This window comes from Microcaecilia unicolor, chromosome 10, assembly GCF_901765095.1.
Source record: "Microcaecilia unicolor chromosome 10, aMicUni1.1, whole genome shotgun sequence".
Classification (NCBI taxonomy): Eukaryota; Metazoa; Chordata; class Amphibia; order Gymnophiona; family Siphonopidae; genus Microcaecilia; species Microcaecilia unicolor.
Genome location: NC_044040.1, coordinates 5786212 through 5804209, shown reverse-complemented (window position 1 = coordinate 5804209; position 17998 = coordinate 5786212). Strand labels below are relative to the sequence as shown.

The following is a 17998-nucleotide window of genomic DNA, read 5'->3' as shown; positions in this document are numbered from 1 at the left end:
GAAAATGACAGCCGATAAAGATTACTCGGCCTACCCAATCTGCTCATCCACACCAACTGCTCTCCCTTCCTCTCCTTTAGAAATCCTATGTGCTTAGGGTTACCATATTTGTGAAGACAAAAAAAAAAAAGAACACAAAAAATAAAATGCTGTCTCGCCCCGCCATACCCTGCTGTCCAACCCTGCCCTGCAAGCAGATCAGCAACAGTGGTCAGAAAAGAGTGGGGTTATTTTGTGCCCTGAAGAGGCCATTCGACCACCAGGATGCGTAAAGTTAGGTTCAGGGAGAACCATGATTTTATGACATTTAAAGTTTTTGAACGACTGTTCTGCCCCCATTTGCATTGACAAAAAAAATGAAGGTAGACCAATAAAGTTCAAACACAGGGGTTCGGCTTTAATTGACGTTTAAAGGCACAACAAACTGAAGGAAGACAACGCAGTCTTGCGTTTTGGCGCAACAAGTGACTGCTTAAGGAGTCAATAACAATTCAGTAACGTTTATAACACAGGATTCAATGAGTCCAATTGAAATAACAACTGTGGCACCATTTAACCAACCATGGAATGGTGACTTTAAAAATGCAGCAGTATATCAACCGCGAAGGAACAAATGAAGTGTAAAATTGCTTACAACTATAAAAGCAGCGAAACTGCAAAAAGCTGACAAGAAGCTGTATCGAGTCTACTGTACAATAGGCTATTGCAGTGGTTACCAAACCTGGTCCTGGAGGCACCCACACCCCAGCCGGTCAGGTATTCAGGATACCCACAATAAATATTCATGAGAGAGATTTGCAAAGTTTGCAGGCAGTGGTCCTGGAGGCTCCCCAACCACTCAGATTTCCAGGATACCCACATGCAGTGCAAACCACTCTCATGACAGTGCAGCAGCAGTAGACAATCCACTTTTCAAAGGTTTCTGGATTTGAATTTGACTGAGTCCGAGCCCAAGAATACTTATCAGAAGAGCACATATTCTGCAACAACTTTGGCCGGCTTCTGAGATACGTGTGAAAGTCTTTGCACGTCATAAGCTTAACGTTGTGGTGCACAAACATGATTCCTTTGACAGATTCAACCAGCAACTTGTTTCTCTCCTTTGTCCATTGGCTCTGCATTAAGGAAAAAAGCTCGTTCGGTGTTAGCACTATGTGATGGAATCGCAAAGAAAAACTCTGCAGTGATAAGAAGTTCTGAGAAACATTCCTCAGTCTTGCAGCTCTTGAAGTACTTCACCCATTTCTCGTGCAACAATAACTTTTCATAATCTTCGGTTTGACTCAACAAATCTCTTCAAGTTGCACAACTGATCGAAACATTTGCTATCGTCAATGTCTATTTCCTTTTCTTTGAGATATGCCACAGTTGCAACAACTTCACCCAACTTGGAATTTCAGTGAAAGCCATCCACACAAATACGGTGACTCCTCCAGTGGCACGGTCCACATCTCCAAATATTCCAAACATGTGGTGTACAGTGAGGCTACTTGTGAACAAAATGAATCACAGTGGTCATCCAGTCCATCTTGACGCAACTTCATTAACAACTGCTTTACCTTTACTGAGATTAAACTGTCTTGTGTTCGACATCTGAGAACAGACTGGGACAGATTTACCTCCAGTAGTGAGTTATTTTCATGTTCAATTTTTTCAATGTGTGAGTGGAACACATTCATCAGTGAATACATATGCCAAAGGTAAATGTCACTCAGATCATTTTCAACTAAATTTCGGATCACAGCAGGTGGCTTTTCTTGAGACAATAAGAGTCTTCAAGTCTGCAGCAGCCGTTGGATGCCAGGAAACAAAGACAAAAACAACAAATCCCTAATTTTACTGGTAGAAACCCAAATAGAATAAACAAAAAAAAACCCTGGAAAATGTACTAATACAACAATCACAATTTATTAAGAGGAGCACTCAGAAAAATAAGCACACATGTGTTAGTCTTTCAAAACCATTATCAGGTGAAGCATGGCACTTCATTCATTGGGTTGCTCGCTCTCCTTGTGATTTTGTACTGTATGTGCAAATGTGCCTTTGAACTCTCTGTTCAATCAAGTGCACTGCAATGGATCACCTTAGCCAGCTTCAATAACAAGTACATAAGTACATAAGTAGTGCCATACTGGGAAAGACCAAAGGTCCATCTAGCCCAGCATCCTGTCACCGACAGTGGCCAATCCAGGTCAAGGGCACCTGGCACGCTCCCCAAACGTAAAAACATTCCAGACAAGTTATACCTAAAAATGAGGAATTTTTCCAGTCCATTTAATAGCGGTCTATGGACTTGTCCTTTAGGAATCTATCTAATCCCTTTTTAAACTCCGTCAAGCTAACCGCCCGTACCACGTTCTCCGGCAATGAATTCCAGAGTCTAATTACACGTTGGGTGAAGAAAAATTTTCTCCGATTCGTTTTAAATTTACCACACTGTAGCTTCAACTCATGCCCTCTAGTCCTAGTATTTTTGGATAGCGTGAACAGTCGCTTCACATCCACCCGATCCATTCCACTCATTATTTTATACACTTCTATCATATCTCCCCTCAGCCGTCTCTTCTCCAAGCTGAAAAGCCCTAGCCTTCTCAGCCTCTCTTCATAGGAAAGTCGCCCCATCCCCACTATCATTTTCGTCGCCCTTCGCTGTACCTTTTCCAATTCTACTATATCTTTTTTGAGATACGGAGACCAGTACTGAACACAATACTCCAGGTGCGGTCGCACCATGGAGCGATACAACGGCATTATAACATCCGCACACCTGGACTCCATACCCTTCTTAATAACACCCAACATTCTATTCGCTTTCCTAGCCGCAGCAGCACACTGAGCAGAAGGTTTCAGCGTATCATCGACGACGACACCCAGATCCCTTTCTTGATCCGTAACTCCTAACGCAGAACCTTGCAAGACGTAGCTATAATTCGGGTTCCTCTTACCCACATGCATCACTTTGCACTTGTCAACATTGAACTTCATCTGCCACTTGCACGCCCATTCTCCCAGTCTCGCAAGGTCCTCCTGTAATCGTTCACATTCCTCCTGCGACTTGACGACCCTGAATAATTTTGTGTCATCGGCGAATTTAATTACCTCACTAGTTATTCCCATCTCTAGGTCATTTATAAATACATTAAAAAGCAACGGACCCAGCACAGACCCCTGCGGGACCCCACTAATTACCCTCCTCCACTGAGAATACTGGCCACGCAATCCTACTCTCTGCTTCCTATCTTTCAACCAGTTCTTAATCCATAATAATACCCTACCTCCGATTCCATGACTCTGCAAACAAACCAGATAACGACTGCACTTATGAGCCTGGCATCGGTTCCAACAGATGCTGAGGGCAACATGGATGTAATTGCTTGACTCTCATACAGAAAGACTGTATTGCTCCATCGTGCGACCTCGCCTTGAGTACTGCATTCAGTTCTGGTCGCTGTATCTCAAAAAAGATATAGCGGAATTAGAAAAGATTCAAAGAAGAGCGACCAAAATTATAAAGGGGATGGGACTCCTCTCATATGAGGAAAGGCTAAAGAGGTTAGGGCTCTTCAGCTTGGAAAAGAGACGGATGAGGGGAGATATGATTGAGGTCTACAAAATCCTGAGTGGTGTAGAACGAGTAGAAGTAAATCGATTTTTCACTCGTTCCAAAAGTAAAAAGACTAGGGGACACTCAAGGAAGTTACATGGAAATACTTTAAAAATAAATAGGAGGAAATATTTTTTCACTCAATGAATAGTTAAGCTCTAGAATTCTTTGCCAGAGGATGTAGTAACAATGGTTAGCGTATCTGGGTTTAAAAAAGGTTTGGGCAAGTTCCTGGAGGAAATGTCCATAGTCTGCTATTAAGACAGACATTGGGAAGCAACTGATTGCCCTGGGATTGATAGCGTGGAATAGTACCATGATTTGGGTTTCTGCCAGGTATTTGTGACCTGGCTTGGCTACTGCTGAAAACAGGGTACTGGGCTAGATGGACCACTGGTCTGACCCAGTATGGCTATTCTTATGTAGGACTTGTTTAAACTTCTCAGTAAGAGCTTTACCTAAAAAAAAAAAAAAAATCCATCACTTGTCTCTTGTTGTTTCACTAGTTCATTCAGACAAATGTCTAGCAACCCCAAGCTGGGAAACTGCATATAGGACAATTATGTATGGTAAATTAATTCATTAACATGGCACCATTTCTTCAGAATTTCCCTCTTAATCCAATCCAAACTTGAGTAATGAATGTACAAGCAATTTACAGGAGCTCAAACGAGGAAGAAAATGGCATATTAAATGAGCTTGCAATTACGTTGTCTTCTGATCCTGCCTTATTTGCAGTTAAAAATGCTAGTTTGTAATACAATTGATGGCAAGAAAGATGTGACATTAAATACCATGTGTGACATCCTATTTCACACATTAAAAAATATTAAAATGTTGCTCTCACTAAATTTATCTTTATGACTGGTATCCTCCTACGACTTCCACCTCCTTCACCCTGAAAGCCAGAAAAGAATCGGAAATTGTTTCAGGTTTTCTCCCAGGAATTTCAAGCAGTTTTACACATCATTCTACCAACATGTCGCTTCTTTTCCACACTGCGCTGCTTACCTGGCTACTGATGTTCAGGGTTTTCGATTCCCTATTCTTTTGGGGGCATGCAATGAAGCTACAAAGTAGTACATTTAAAACGAATCTGAGAAAATGTTTTCTTCACTCAACCTGTAATTGGAATTTGTTGCCAGAGAATATGGTAAATGCAGTTAGCTTAGTGGGGTTTAAAAAAGGGGTTTGGATGGCTTCCTAAAGGAAAAGTCCATAGACCATTATTAAAATGGACTTGGGGAAAATCCACTGCTTATTTCTGGAATAAGCAACATAAAATGTTTTGTACTTTTTTGGGATCTTGCCAGGTATTTGTGACCTGGATTGGCCACTGTTGGAAACAGGATGCTGGCCACGATGGAGGCAATACTTATGTAATAACCAGTAAATTCCAGCAGATAAGAACAGCATGGTCTATCTAGTCCACCCAGTAACTTTGTCACGCTCATTGGTATGATCACACTACTCTTCTGTTAAAGCAAACATCATTGGTTACCGGCCCAACAATGTATCATTTACAAGGTTGCAGTATTGACTTTTAAGGCCCTTTGAGTAGGTTCACCTGACTACCTTTCTTTCCTTACAACACCTTACTCAACAAGAGTCCTAGGTTCTGTAAACAATCACAGTCTAATTCTCCCGAGTCCCAAATTTGCATATTTAGAATCAACCAGACACCGCAGGTTTTTCTTTCTCTCACCTCATATCTGGCACACTCTCCCCCTTTCCCTCCGCCGTTAACACCTCCTTTAAAAACTATAAAACCACACTTAGAACTTGGCTTTTCACGCAGGTCTTTCATATTATCAGATACATAAGATTTACCAGTTACCTTTCTTTCCCTGTGTTTCCCCCATTCCTATTTATGTTTTTTTATTTCCTCTTCCAAACCTGTCTGCTGTTCTTTCTAAGTATGAGTGATGTTGCTTTCCTATGTATCAATGGAGTTCGTTTCCTTTTTCCTGTATGTGGTTTACACTGCTCTGTCCTACAAAGTCAGAAAGCACCAATAAATTATAAAATTGTAAGTTGATGAGGGTTTTAACTACCAGTTCATGCAGTTTAAAAGCTTGTAACTGTGGGTCTTTGCAAGTTACCTCCATGTGGTTAAGGTGGTTAACTTAGCGGACTTCAAAAAAGGGTTGGACGGCTTCCTGGAGGAAAAAGCCATAGACTGTTATTGAATGGACGAGGGAATAATACAGTATTTCTAGGATGGGCGGAACAAATTGCTTTTTCTTTTGGCCGCTGTCAGTGACAGGGTACTGGGTTCAATGGACCCTTGGTCTGTCCCAGCATCGCAATGCTTATGTACTTATGTAAAGTGCAAAAGTGAATTCACTGCTTTTCAGCTGAAGTGCTCAACATTTTGCTTTCCTTCCTCTTGCCATTTAAAGATCCATTGCGTACATCCCACTGCTTTTGTTGTTGTTGTTTAATTCCATCACCATTTTTGTCTCTATAGCTTCTTCTTTGGGGGGGGGGGGGGGGGGGGGGGGAGGGTTGAGGGGGTATTCCAGACATCTACCACTCTTTCAATGATTATTAACAATGTTTAATATACAGTCCATTCTCACAAGTCGCTGGAGTTAGGTTCCTACAAAACCCCGTGAATACTGAGAACACGAATACGGAACCATTGATCCTATGGGAAAAAGAGGGTTAGGTTCCTGTGCAAGCCTGTTAGGTAGCAAAATTGTACTCATCATTTCATGCAGCCTTCTTGTAAAGAGCAGCTTATCATGATGTGCGTTTTATAAATGTATTTTATACAGTTTTTTTAAAATAAAAGTACAGTTTATACAGGTTTTTGGAGTAACGATACTCACACACAGTTCTATGAATATCTTCTTCTTCATGGGAAGACACTCAAGGCTACTGGTCCCCAAAAGCCTGGTAAGAGTTACACCTTCAGGTTTTTTTTTTGTTTGTTTTTTTGTTACATTTGTACCCCGCGCTTTCCCACTCATGGCAGGCTCAATGCGGCTTACATGGGGCAATGGAGGGTTAAGTGACTTGCCCAGAGTCACAAGGAGCTGCCTGTGCCTGAAGTGGGAATCCAACTCCGTTCCCCAGGACCAAAGTCCACCACCCTAACCACTAGGCCACTCCTCCACTGCCTTGAATCTAGGCAAAGATGCCTCAACATAGATATATTCTGAGTTCCATAGTAAAGGAGCAAAAATGTAAAATGCTGAACTTCAAGTTGACTCAAGAGGGAGGTGATGTGGCCAAAAGTTTTATCACTGTGTGAACACAATTGAGGAGCGTGTGGTATGGCTGACCAACATGTCTTGCTTTAAAAGTGACGACCAAAATCTTAAAACTTAATTCTCCATTTTCTTTTTCTTATAGTGATTTCCCTGGTTTATCTGCCACTCCCCCCTTGGTTGTGGTCTAAGGAAGGGACAAAAGTAAAATATTTTATTATATTGGTTGATCTCTGTGTAAGAGTATATGTTGTTTCAGATATTTGATCTCTTTTGATTCCTGAGTTGCTTGTAACAAGTTTATTGCTTGTGCAATATTATGAAAGCATAAATAAAAAAAAATTAATTCTCCAGACTATCGGCAGTCAATGTTGTTCTTTAAACAAAGGGAAAAACATGAGCATTGGCTTTAGCATAGCGTAGGCGTCTGGTAAGCAGTGCTACAGTCTGAAGTCTCTCTTAAAGGCAAGCTGTTGCACACCATTATCAAGGGAATGAATAAGTGATAAGAGAATAAATGAAGGTGATAATACAACCTTTATCCGGCAGAGACCTAATAGATGTAAGCTGGTAAAGTGCATAAATACAGGATTTCAGCAGCAAAGAGATTTGTGGTTCAAAGGAAAGTTTGGTGTTAATAATTACTTTCAATGCTTGAAGTGAAGAATTTAAGCATATTTCCTGCATATTAAGCAGTGGACAGTGAAAGATTGGGACCTATAATTCCCATTGGCACTTCTGAGGTGGTTAGAACAAAGCAATTGGGCCACTTGGGACAAACAGAACGTTAATGAGGTCAAATCAGCTGACGTTGGATCAACAAAGTATAGAAGTTGAATGTTGTCCGCAAAAGAAAAGGACTAACCCCTCAAGACGGAATAATCATGACAATGGGACTGCAGAATAGATTTTTAAAAACTGGTGCTAACACAACCTGGAAGTGAATGTAAAGAGGATAGAAACCCAAAAATGTTTGCACACTCCTGAAAAAGGCAAACCACCTCAAAGTGGATCCACCAGATCTAAGACTATGCGAAAATATCAAAGGCCCAGACTGGGTCTAAGATCAACATGGCCCCCTCCACCGTTCCTTTCCACAGAAGGATCTATTGCAATATTAAAATCCCACAGAACTAAAAGAGGTAAATGTAGATATAGTTCCACAGCTTAGTATCTGAAAAAGTGGAATGGGACTTGATATACCACCTTTCTGTGGTTTTTGCAACTACATTCAAAGCGGTTTACATATTATATACAGGTACTTATTTGTACCTGCGGCAATGGAGGGTTAAGTGACTTGCCCCAAGTCACAAGGAGCTGCAGTGGGAATCAAACCCAGTTCCCCAGGAACAAAGTCCGCTGCTCTAACCACTAGGGGCATAGACATTAAGAATGACCAACTCTGAGCTCTGAAGAGTCATGTGGACCAACATATATCTGCCCTTCCATGATAGCAGCACCTTATGAATCTGATATGGTATTGATTTGCTTATCAAGAGTGCCACCCCTGCACTACAGGTAGTACCTGATGAGTAATGTACTGCCCCCACCCAACTACGCTTCAATTTTTGATGGTCCTCATCATTTAGGTGGGTTTCCTGAAGACAGGCAATGTGAACATGCTTTTTCTGAGTACGATCTTTGTCCTCTTATTGGGCAAATTAATACCCGCCACATTCCAAGAACAAACCCTCAAGGAGGTTCCCACTGCACAATGACAATACTCATATAAAACAAGAAATACATATTTCCCAGGGTCTTCTGGTGCCCAGCCTCCACTAGGCTCCCCCATCATACCATAAACCATTAACAAGACACACCATGCTCGCAGCCAGCCACACAAGCGAACCTGACATATAACTTCCAACCTCCAAAACAACCTTCCCACCCAACCCTCCCCAATCCCATCTCACACACACCCATAGGACTCTCTCGCAAGAACCAACCCTCTTCCAATCAAAGCTCATACACACAAACCATCCCAGACACAACATCCCCATACCTAAATCTTCGCAAGACAACACAGCGATCAAACCAAAAGTGACACAGTAAATTTAACACTAGTAAGGTCCCAAGACACCAGCAAAAAATGGTCCCTCGTTGAGTTCCTCAAATGGTGTCCACAATCTGTCCAATGAGACACTAAAATATCTAGACAACATGTCGCAGGCCCCAATAGAGGCTAGAGGGAAAGTTAATTTGTCCGAGCTACCAAATCAGGCAGCCATATTGTCTTTATCTGCCATCCTTTTCTGTATTTCTATGTCCTTCCTCTCTTCTAGAGATCCTCAAGTTTCAGATTTCCTACTGCGAGAAAGCTGAAAGGCTCTTTATGAACCTCAGGATTACTTTCAATGTAACCAGCTACAGAGCTGTGGTAACATCTTTTCAGGCAGGGTCAGGCTGTGGCTAGAGCCCCGCTCTCTGGAGGTGACATGCTCAGAGGGAAGCAATGAGGGTCCATGGTGATGTAGCACTTTTCATCAAAATGATGGGAAATGTTTGGGAAGTTACAATTTCTACACCACAGCTGATCTTTTCAGCTACATTTCCCAGCATGCTGGATGAACAAAGCACTTTTGGTCTAGACCCAGCTAGCTTAACCGCTTTGGGATATTTTGTTCTCTAGAAAAGGTGGTGTATGAGTGTAAGATGACAAATAACCAACTACATCTTCGAAATGTCTTTAATTGCTATTCAAATTTTACACCTTACAAATGGCCTTAAATTACTTATAACAGACAGGATGCAAATAGGAAACTGTGAAAGGGTCATATGTACAAACATTAAAGGAAGAAATTGTACAAACCCTTACCTGGGCTATGGATATAAAAATCCAGCTCATGAAATTTTCCTTTTGATGTAGACCTGAAAGATTGAAACTTGCTCACGGTGAGATACTTTGACTAGAAAAGCTGTGTTATAGCACCCCTTTTGTCTTATTCCTGGTATCTCACTACCTGTACAGCATTTGCTTCCAAGATTATGCTCCTGTCATAAACACTTTGGTTTTTTTTTTGTTTTTTTAATATTGTATCACACTTTTCTGTGGCTCTGATTTTTTTTGTGGCAATACACAATTATAAGCCTTTGCTTTTCCCTGTGGCAGAGTCGGCACCCTATCATTTACTCCTTCTTCCTCCTCCCCAGTTTAACAAATTGACACAAAGACACATGAATTATCTTCTGCCCCTGCCCTCAAATTAAGCAGCATTTAGAATGAGCTGAAAAGCTCACAGAGGGACACAGCAGGAAGCAGTAAAATACAAGGCTTTACAATAATCCAGAATGGAATGGGAGACTACCAAAGATTGTAAGACATAAGTACATAAGTCTTGCCATACTGGGAAAAGACCAAAGGTCCATCGAGCCCAGCATCCTGTCCCCGACAGCAGCCAATCCAGGTCAAGGGCACCTGTACAAACATTTTATACAAGTTATTCCCGAAATTGTGGATTTTTCCTAAATCCATTTAGTAGCGGTCTATGGACTTGTCCTTTAGGAAACCGTCCAACCCCTTTTTAAACTTTGCCAAGTTTTCATAAAACAAGGCAGACTTTAAATGGCAGGCTAAAGGAAGTTTTAAAAAGGTTTTCTTTATGAGAGATTTAAGCTGAGCCCTCAGATTCAGATTAGGATCAAGTACACCTAGGCTTTTCACACACCCAATAAAAGTGGTTAGAGCACTTGCCTTGCCCTTCTGGGGTAGCTGGTTCAAATCTCATCAGTGGAGCATGGCTCCCCAAGACACATGTGTTAACAACGAGGAAGAAGTAGCCTAGTGCAGTGGTTCCTCAAACCTGGTCCTAGAGGCACCTCAGCCAGTCAGGTTTTTGGGATATCCACAATAAATATTCATGAGAGATATTTGCATGCACTGCCTCCACTCCATGCAAATCTCTCTTATGACTATCCGTTGTGGATATCCCAAAAACCTGACTGGCTGGGGTGCCTCCAGGATCAGGTTTGGTAACCGCTGGCCTAGTGGTTTGTGCAGTTCCTTGTGACCTTGGGCAAGTCACTCAACCCTCCATTGCCCCAGGTACAAAAACTTAGGGGTCCTTTGACAAAGGCATAGTTTGCAGCTGGATATGTTGCAAGGATGTGTGCCATTCTCTTCTTTTTGAGTCTGTGTTGGGAGCTTACTTCTAATTAGCTTGTGTTTTAAGTTGGGTGGCTGTTGGAAGGCCAGCACTGCTGGGGATGGGAATATCTCTTTCAGTAATTCATTCTCCTTGCAATATATCCAGCTGCAAACTATGCCAAAACATTTCACAGGACCCCACAGTCATTCACAAAGGAAAAATATTCAACATTAAGGAATCTTTTACGTGCTCATCTTCCAATGTGGTATATATCATTCAGTGTAAAAAATGCAACGAAGGCTGCTACCTTGGAGAAACCAGTCAGACGCTAAAGAAGAGATTTAATTTACATAGACACCATATGAAGAATGCTAGTACCAATAAAGATGTCACCTTGTGGGGCAGCACTTTACCAGAACACTATACCAATGATTTAATGGCAAGAATCCTAAAAGGGAACTTTAAAACAATACAGGAACGTAAGACCTTTGAAGTCAGAATCATTAAATATTTTGACACCCATCAGACAGAACTTAAAGATCTGGGTTTTCTAGCCCATTATAAACCAAAAAATTGTATTGCTTTGACACCCTCCTGTCTCCATGCATATCTCCCTGTCTCTCACCTACCCACCCCCATCCTGCTAGACTGTCACTGAAATGCTTTGATGTTTCACTTACCTGTATATATACTGTCATCTACCAACATTTGCTTATTTCCGATCTGACGAAGGAGGGCAACCTTCGAAAGCTAATCAAGAAATGTATGTCCAGTAAAAAAGGTATCATCTTATTTTCTTTTCCATGTTTTATTCTATTGATTACCTTTAAAAGTGGACTAACACGGCTACCGCACCTCTCTAAATTAAAAATAAAATCAATTTACTTTGATGTTTGGTTATTTTATCTTTCTAATCATCTTGCTCCCTGTGCTCCAAAATCAGTTTTCAAGGCCTCCTGTTTATTCACTATTTTCTTCTCCTCTTTTACTTGCTGCCCTAAATCTTTTACATTCAACCTTCTTCCTCCTTCTCAAATCTATCTAGTTTCCATCTATTCCCTTCCCCTCCATTCATGGGCACCATCTCTCCCCCTCCTCTCCATCGGCACCATGTCCTCCCATCTCCTTTCCCTTCCCCTCCATTCATGATCCACCATCTCTTCCCTTCTCTCTTCCCACCACTCCACAGTCACCATGTCTTCTCTTCTTCCCCTTCCCTCTATGGTCACCATTTTCCATCTTTGATTTTTTCCACCTCCTATTTCTAGCATCTGCCCCTCTCAAACGTCTTGCATCCCCCTGGTCTGCCTCTCTCTCCCACAAACTCTTCCTGCACTTCTGATCTTTCCCCCCCCCTCTGTGGTCCATATTCTCTCACTCTTATTTTATCTGCCCTCTTGGCCCGCCGACCTTGGCTGTAGTGCTGCAGCACTGAAGTCACTCTGCTCCTCTCACCTGTCTGAAACCTCTCACTGTAGTGTCCTGCCCGGAAACAAGAAGTTCTGTGAAGGCAAGAAGCTAGAGAGAGTCTTCAGGCAGGTGAGAGAAGCAGCATGCCTTGTGCTGCAGCACTAAAACCAAGATCGGATGGCTGAGAGAGGTAGGCTGAAGGAAAGTGACACGGGCCCTAATCAACAGTGGCGGCCTTCCACTCCAATAGTCCACCTCTTCTGGGCCCCAACGTTGCTGCCCAGACCCTTTCCCACCTTGCCCCAGACCCAAAGTGCACAGGCTCGTACCTCCACGGTTACTTCTGGGTCACGGGTGCACAGCTCTGCATTCTCCTCACTGCTGGCAGCCTTGGGAGCTGTTCTAAGTGATAGCTGCCTCTTCCATAAGGGCCGACCCAGAACCTAGCCAGTCTCTGCAGCCCAGGTGAGACCTAAATGCAGCAATGCTGGACAGCTGCAGGTGAGGGAGCGGCACCTGACATTAATTTTTAACATTCGTGAAATGTTTAACACATTAATCTCGTTATTAATGTGTTAAATGTGCAGCCCTACTCTGTATCAAACTCGCTGGTGAGATCTCATTAGAGGGGATTTTTCGATATGACTAAGTCCAACTTTTAATGTTTTGCTAAAAACATCCAAAATTCAAGTGGGGAATATAACATAGTAACATAGTAGATGACGGCAGAAAAAGACCTGCACGGTCCATCCAGTCTGCCCAACAAGACAACTCATGTGTGCTACTTTTTGTGTATACCCTACTTTGATTTGTACCTATGCTCTTCAGGGCACAGACCGTATAAGTCTGCCCAGCACTATCCCTGGCTCCCAACCACCGGCTCTGGCACAGACCGTATAAGTCTGCCCAGCACTATCCCCGCCTCCCACCACCGGTTCTGGCACAGACCGTATAAGTCTGCCCCGCACTATCCCCGCCTCCCAACCTCCAGCCTCGCCTCCCACTACCGGCTCTGCTATCCAATCTCGGTTAAACTCCTGAGGATCCATTCCTTCTGAACAGGATTCCTTTATGTTTATCCCACCCATGTTTGAATTCCGTTACAGTTTTCATCTCCACCACCTCCCGCAGAAGGGCATTCCAAGCATCCACCACTCTCTCCGTGAAGAAATACTTCCTGACCTTTTTCTTGAGTCTGCCCCCCTTCAATCTCATTTCATGTCCTCTCGTTCTCCCGTCTTCGTATCTCCGGAAAAGGTTCGTTTGCGGATTAATACCTTTCAAATATTTGAACGTCTGTATCATATCACCCGTTTCTCCTTTCCTCCTGGGTATACATGTTCAGGCCAGCAAGTCTCTCCTCATACGTCTTGTTACGCAAATCCCATACCATTCTCGTAGCTTTTCTTTGCACCGCTTCGATTCTTTTTACATCCTTAGCAAGATACAGCCTCCAAAACTGAACACATTACTCCAGATGGGGCCTCACCAACGACTTATACAGGGAATATACGTGGGGAATATAGCCATCGTCTTTCTCCTCCCCCCATCCAAATGGCTATTTGCTAGATGTTTGTGCTCTGTGCATTTATCTTTTTGGTCCATTTACGGTGGGGGAAGAGTCCAACTGAAAAACGCATAAAATCAAGCCATTGGGATGTAGGAGGAGCCGGCATTCTTAGTAGACTGGCCACACAGACACCCCAGCAGAGCAATGGGGCACTGCAGTGGACTTCAAATAAATGATCCCAGGTACACATCTCACTGTTGCTCCCATATCTTGTCTGCTGAGGCCCCCCCCCAAAAAAAAATCCCCCACTACCCTCAACTGTGTACCACTACAATAGCCTTATGGGCACCTATATGTGGGTACAGTGGGCTTCTTGTGAGTTTTGGACAGGTTCACAGTTTCCACCACAAGTGTAGCAGCTGGTAATGTTTTTAATCACATTTTGGAGGGATAGGAGGGGGTTAAGGGGAGGTCATCCCTTATTCCTTCCAGTGGTCATTTAAAGCACTTTTTTGTGGCTTGTTAATAAAATTGGTCTAGACCAAAATGACCAACTCATAGCCCTGGATGTTTTTGTTTTTTTTCCATTATGGCAGGAAAACATCCAAGTATTAGGAATGCCCAATTCCACCCTTAACCCGCCCCCTTGTGATATGAACACTCTTCTGAAAGACTTTTTGTGAGAAAAACATCCAAATACAGACATGTCACTTTTTGGACATTTTTCTCTTTTTAGTGTACAATTCTGAAGAAAGAATCTTCAAAAAGATATTAAAAAGAAAAGAACAGGATGGAGTCCGTCCAGAGGGCGGCTACTAAAATGGCCAGTGGTCTTCGTCATAAAGCAAATGGGGTCAGACTTAAAGGTAAGTATACTTTGGAAGAAAGGAGAGAGATGAGGGTGATACTTAAGTATTTACAAGGCAATAAATGCACAGGAAGTAATCATAAGCACAGCATTTATAGCTTCCTTAACCTCAATGGACCGATTCAAAAGCAACTTACAATTTGAGAATAATATTGCACAAGTATATAACCCAAACCTTCAAAAACAAAATTAATCTAAAAATGTTCAAAATAGATTTTTAAGTCTCTTTCAATTGAAAGGAAGTTCTGGAATGAGGGAACACGGGATGAAGGTGAAAGGGGGATGAACAGGAGTTGTTGTTGTTGGTTACATTTGTACCCTGCGCTTTCCCACTCATGGCAGGCTCAATGCGGCTTACATGGGGCAATGGAGGGTTAAGTGACTTGCCCAGAGTCACAAGGAGCTGCCTGTGCCGGGAATTGAACTCAGTTCCTCAGTTCCCCAGGATCAAAGTCCACCACCCTAACCACTAGGCCACTCCTCCACTGTTGCTACTATTTAAGATTCTACATGGAATGTTGCTATTCCACTAGCAACATTCCATGTAGAAGTCGGCCCTTGCAGATCACCAATGTGGCCGCGCAGGCTTCTGCTTCTGACGTCAGACTCACAGAAACAGAAGCCTGCGCAGCCTTCTACATGGAATGTTGCTAGTGGAATAGCAACATTCCATGTAGAATCTCCAATAGTAGCAACATTCCATGTAGAATCTCCAATAGTATCTATTTTATTTTTGTTACATTTGTACCCTGCGCTTTCTCACTCATGGCAGGCTCAATGCGGCTTACATGGGGCAATGGAGGGTTAAGTGACTTGCCCAGTAATCTAAGGAAATACTCTTTACGGAAAAGGCGGTGATGTGTGAAACGGTTTTGTGCTGGAAATGAAGACTGTATCTGAATAAGCACAGTGGATCTCTAATGGAGAGGAAGGGGTAGACGAGATTAGTACGGATGGGCGGAGTGGATACACCATATGGTCTTTAACTGCTGTCATTTCCTTTTTAAATGAAAGCTGAATCCATTAGATGCTCTGTAATGTTTCAAAATTACACACAACAGGATTAAACAATACTAAATGCATTATATTTTACTGATAAAACAGGCAGCCAATGTTCTAAAGTTCATCTGCAAATATAATAATTTATTTGTTACATTTGTATCCCACATTTTCCCACCTATTTGCAGGCTCAATGTGCACAAAACCCGCAAAAATGAGTTGTGGCACTTAGGAATTTGCTGATTTTCCCTGCATTTTTTGCATGTGAATGCCAGCCGTCTACAGAATGCAAATCAGGCCATTAGCTAACAGCACACAGTAAAATTACATGAGGGGGGAAAAGATGCAAAAACGTTTGGCAATTTTTTTGTGAAACTGAACTACACCTCCAGAGTGCAGCATTTCTGTATTAAAGTTTGTGGTTGTTGACCCGTGTGTAAAATTCAAAGCTTTAGTCATAACAAGCAGCAGTAGGTGCAGAAAAAATGGATAATGAAACCAGTGTAGTGCTGGAGCAGGCTCTCACAGGCTCTCGAGAGCCGTTTGTTAAGTTTTTAAGAATTTTGGGAGCCGGTTCTCCATGGCTACTTTAACAAATAGATCCCAAAATGTGGGCTTGGGCCCCTCCTGAATTCTTTTTTACTTTGCTGGCGAGACAGAGCCCCCCGTTAACAATTTACCAGCACACCCCTGAGTGAAACTGTAAGTACAATCTTACATTCCCATAGTGTAATTATTAACATGGCTGCAGCATCTTCTGGCTTTGGGATAGTCTGTTGGCGTTGAGCAGCTTCACTTCTTTCCTTGAAGCTCTGGTTACTGATACAACACATAGGCATAACTGGGCTCATTCTCCACTGCAGTAGGAACTGCAATTTATTAAGAATTACCAAAGAGCATGTTGCGACAAGTTCTTATCTTCTATGTTTGAACAGATGTGACGGGCACTGGTGTACGTTACCGAAGCATTTTTTACTTCATAGCATGGAGGGTTGGTTGCCCTTCTTGGGTGTGATGTTTCCATAGAAGCGGACTTTAGCCTTTTAAGGGCAGACTATGAAGACACCTAATTCATTTAAAACGGAAGCTTCCAGCATACTCTGACTTAATGCTCGAAGTATTGTTGTGGGACCTGACGGTTCCCTCACACCAACTGGCAGAGACGGCTTCATCAGACATCTCAAGAATCTCAGTTATGGGTAAACTCATCTATATATATATATAAAACTCACCCTCAACGTTCTATTGTCGGATGACGTCACTGAAGCCAAGGTTCGTATGTTCGGAGCTCTGAAGCCACGAAAATCACAGTCTCTGGGCCCCGCCCTCGCGTCAAACGTTATGACATTGAGGGCGGAGCAGATTCTCACCTCCAACGATCTACTCAGGCCACAAACTCCGGATTTCCACACTGTACCTCTGCTCCGCCCTCGCGTCAAAACGCGATGACGTCGAGGGCGGGCCACGAAAACCGCCACCCACACAGAGCTACAACGGAAACAGCAGCGGTGCACGCCACGAACCAGGTAAAACCACGACGAGCCATGCAGCCATGAAACCCTTGCTAGCGCCCGTTTCATTGCGCTCAGAAACGGGCCTTTGTTTACTAGTTAAAAATAAAATTTATTTATTTTATTTTATTGCATTTGTATCCCACATTTTCCCACCTATTTGCGGGCTCAGTGTGGCTTACAATACATTGTAATGATGGAAGTACAATTTGTTACAACACAATTATGGTTACATTGTGAGGAGATAAGTTAAAACAAAGTCCACTGCTGAGGGACTAGTTAATATTTCAATACTTCATAAAAGAAATTACACCCAGCCTGGATAAAATGTATAAGGATAAATTCCAGTTCTTTTTAAGTTTATTGAAACAGTTGGTTCTGCACCTCAGCAGAGGAGTTGGGCTTTCCTACCTTTTTCAGTCAAAAGACTTCACCTCCATTTTCATTCCATCTTGAATAGCAGATCAGGCCTCCACCTCTTTCTCTCACCAATGTCCCACTGAAACCATTAAATGTTGGCCTATGTGCCACAGATAAACTGTCACCCACATCGTATCACACATGACATCGCCACCACAATTCCATTAAAGCACGCAATTATTATTTTTGCTTTCAAATTGACACAGGCTTTTCCAGGGATTGGTAAATCACAATGTTATACAACATTTTCACACTCTTAAAAAAAAAAAACATACAACAGAGTAATTTAAAAGTATCTAAATATTTACATATTAATAACACATATATACAGATACAACTGATGCTTTTTCCTTCAAATATGGAATGATTTAACTAA

General features: G+C 42.4%; 1 protein-coding gene across 1 annotated transcript in view; it reads right to left on the bottom strand.

Moving 5' to 3' along the window:
- Positions 1–3731: 3731 nt before the first annotated feature.
- Positions 3732–17998, bottom strand: part of BEND7 (BEN domain containing 7) — an 88270-nt gene continuing 74003 nt past the window's right edge. The window contains exon 10 of the transcript XR_003943553.1: positions 3732–3743. The gene's annotated coding sequence lies outside the window, so the exon portion shown is untranslated. The remainder of the gene's footprint in view (positions 3744–17998) is intronic.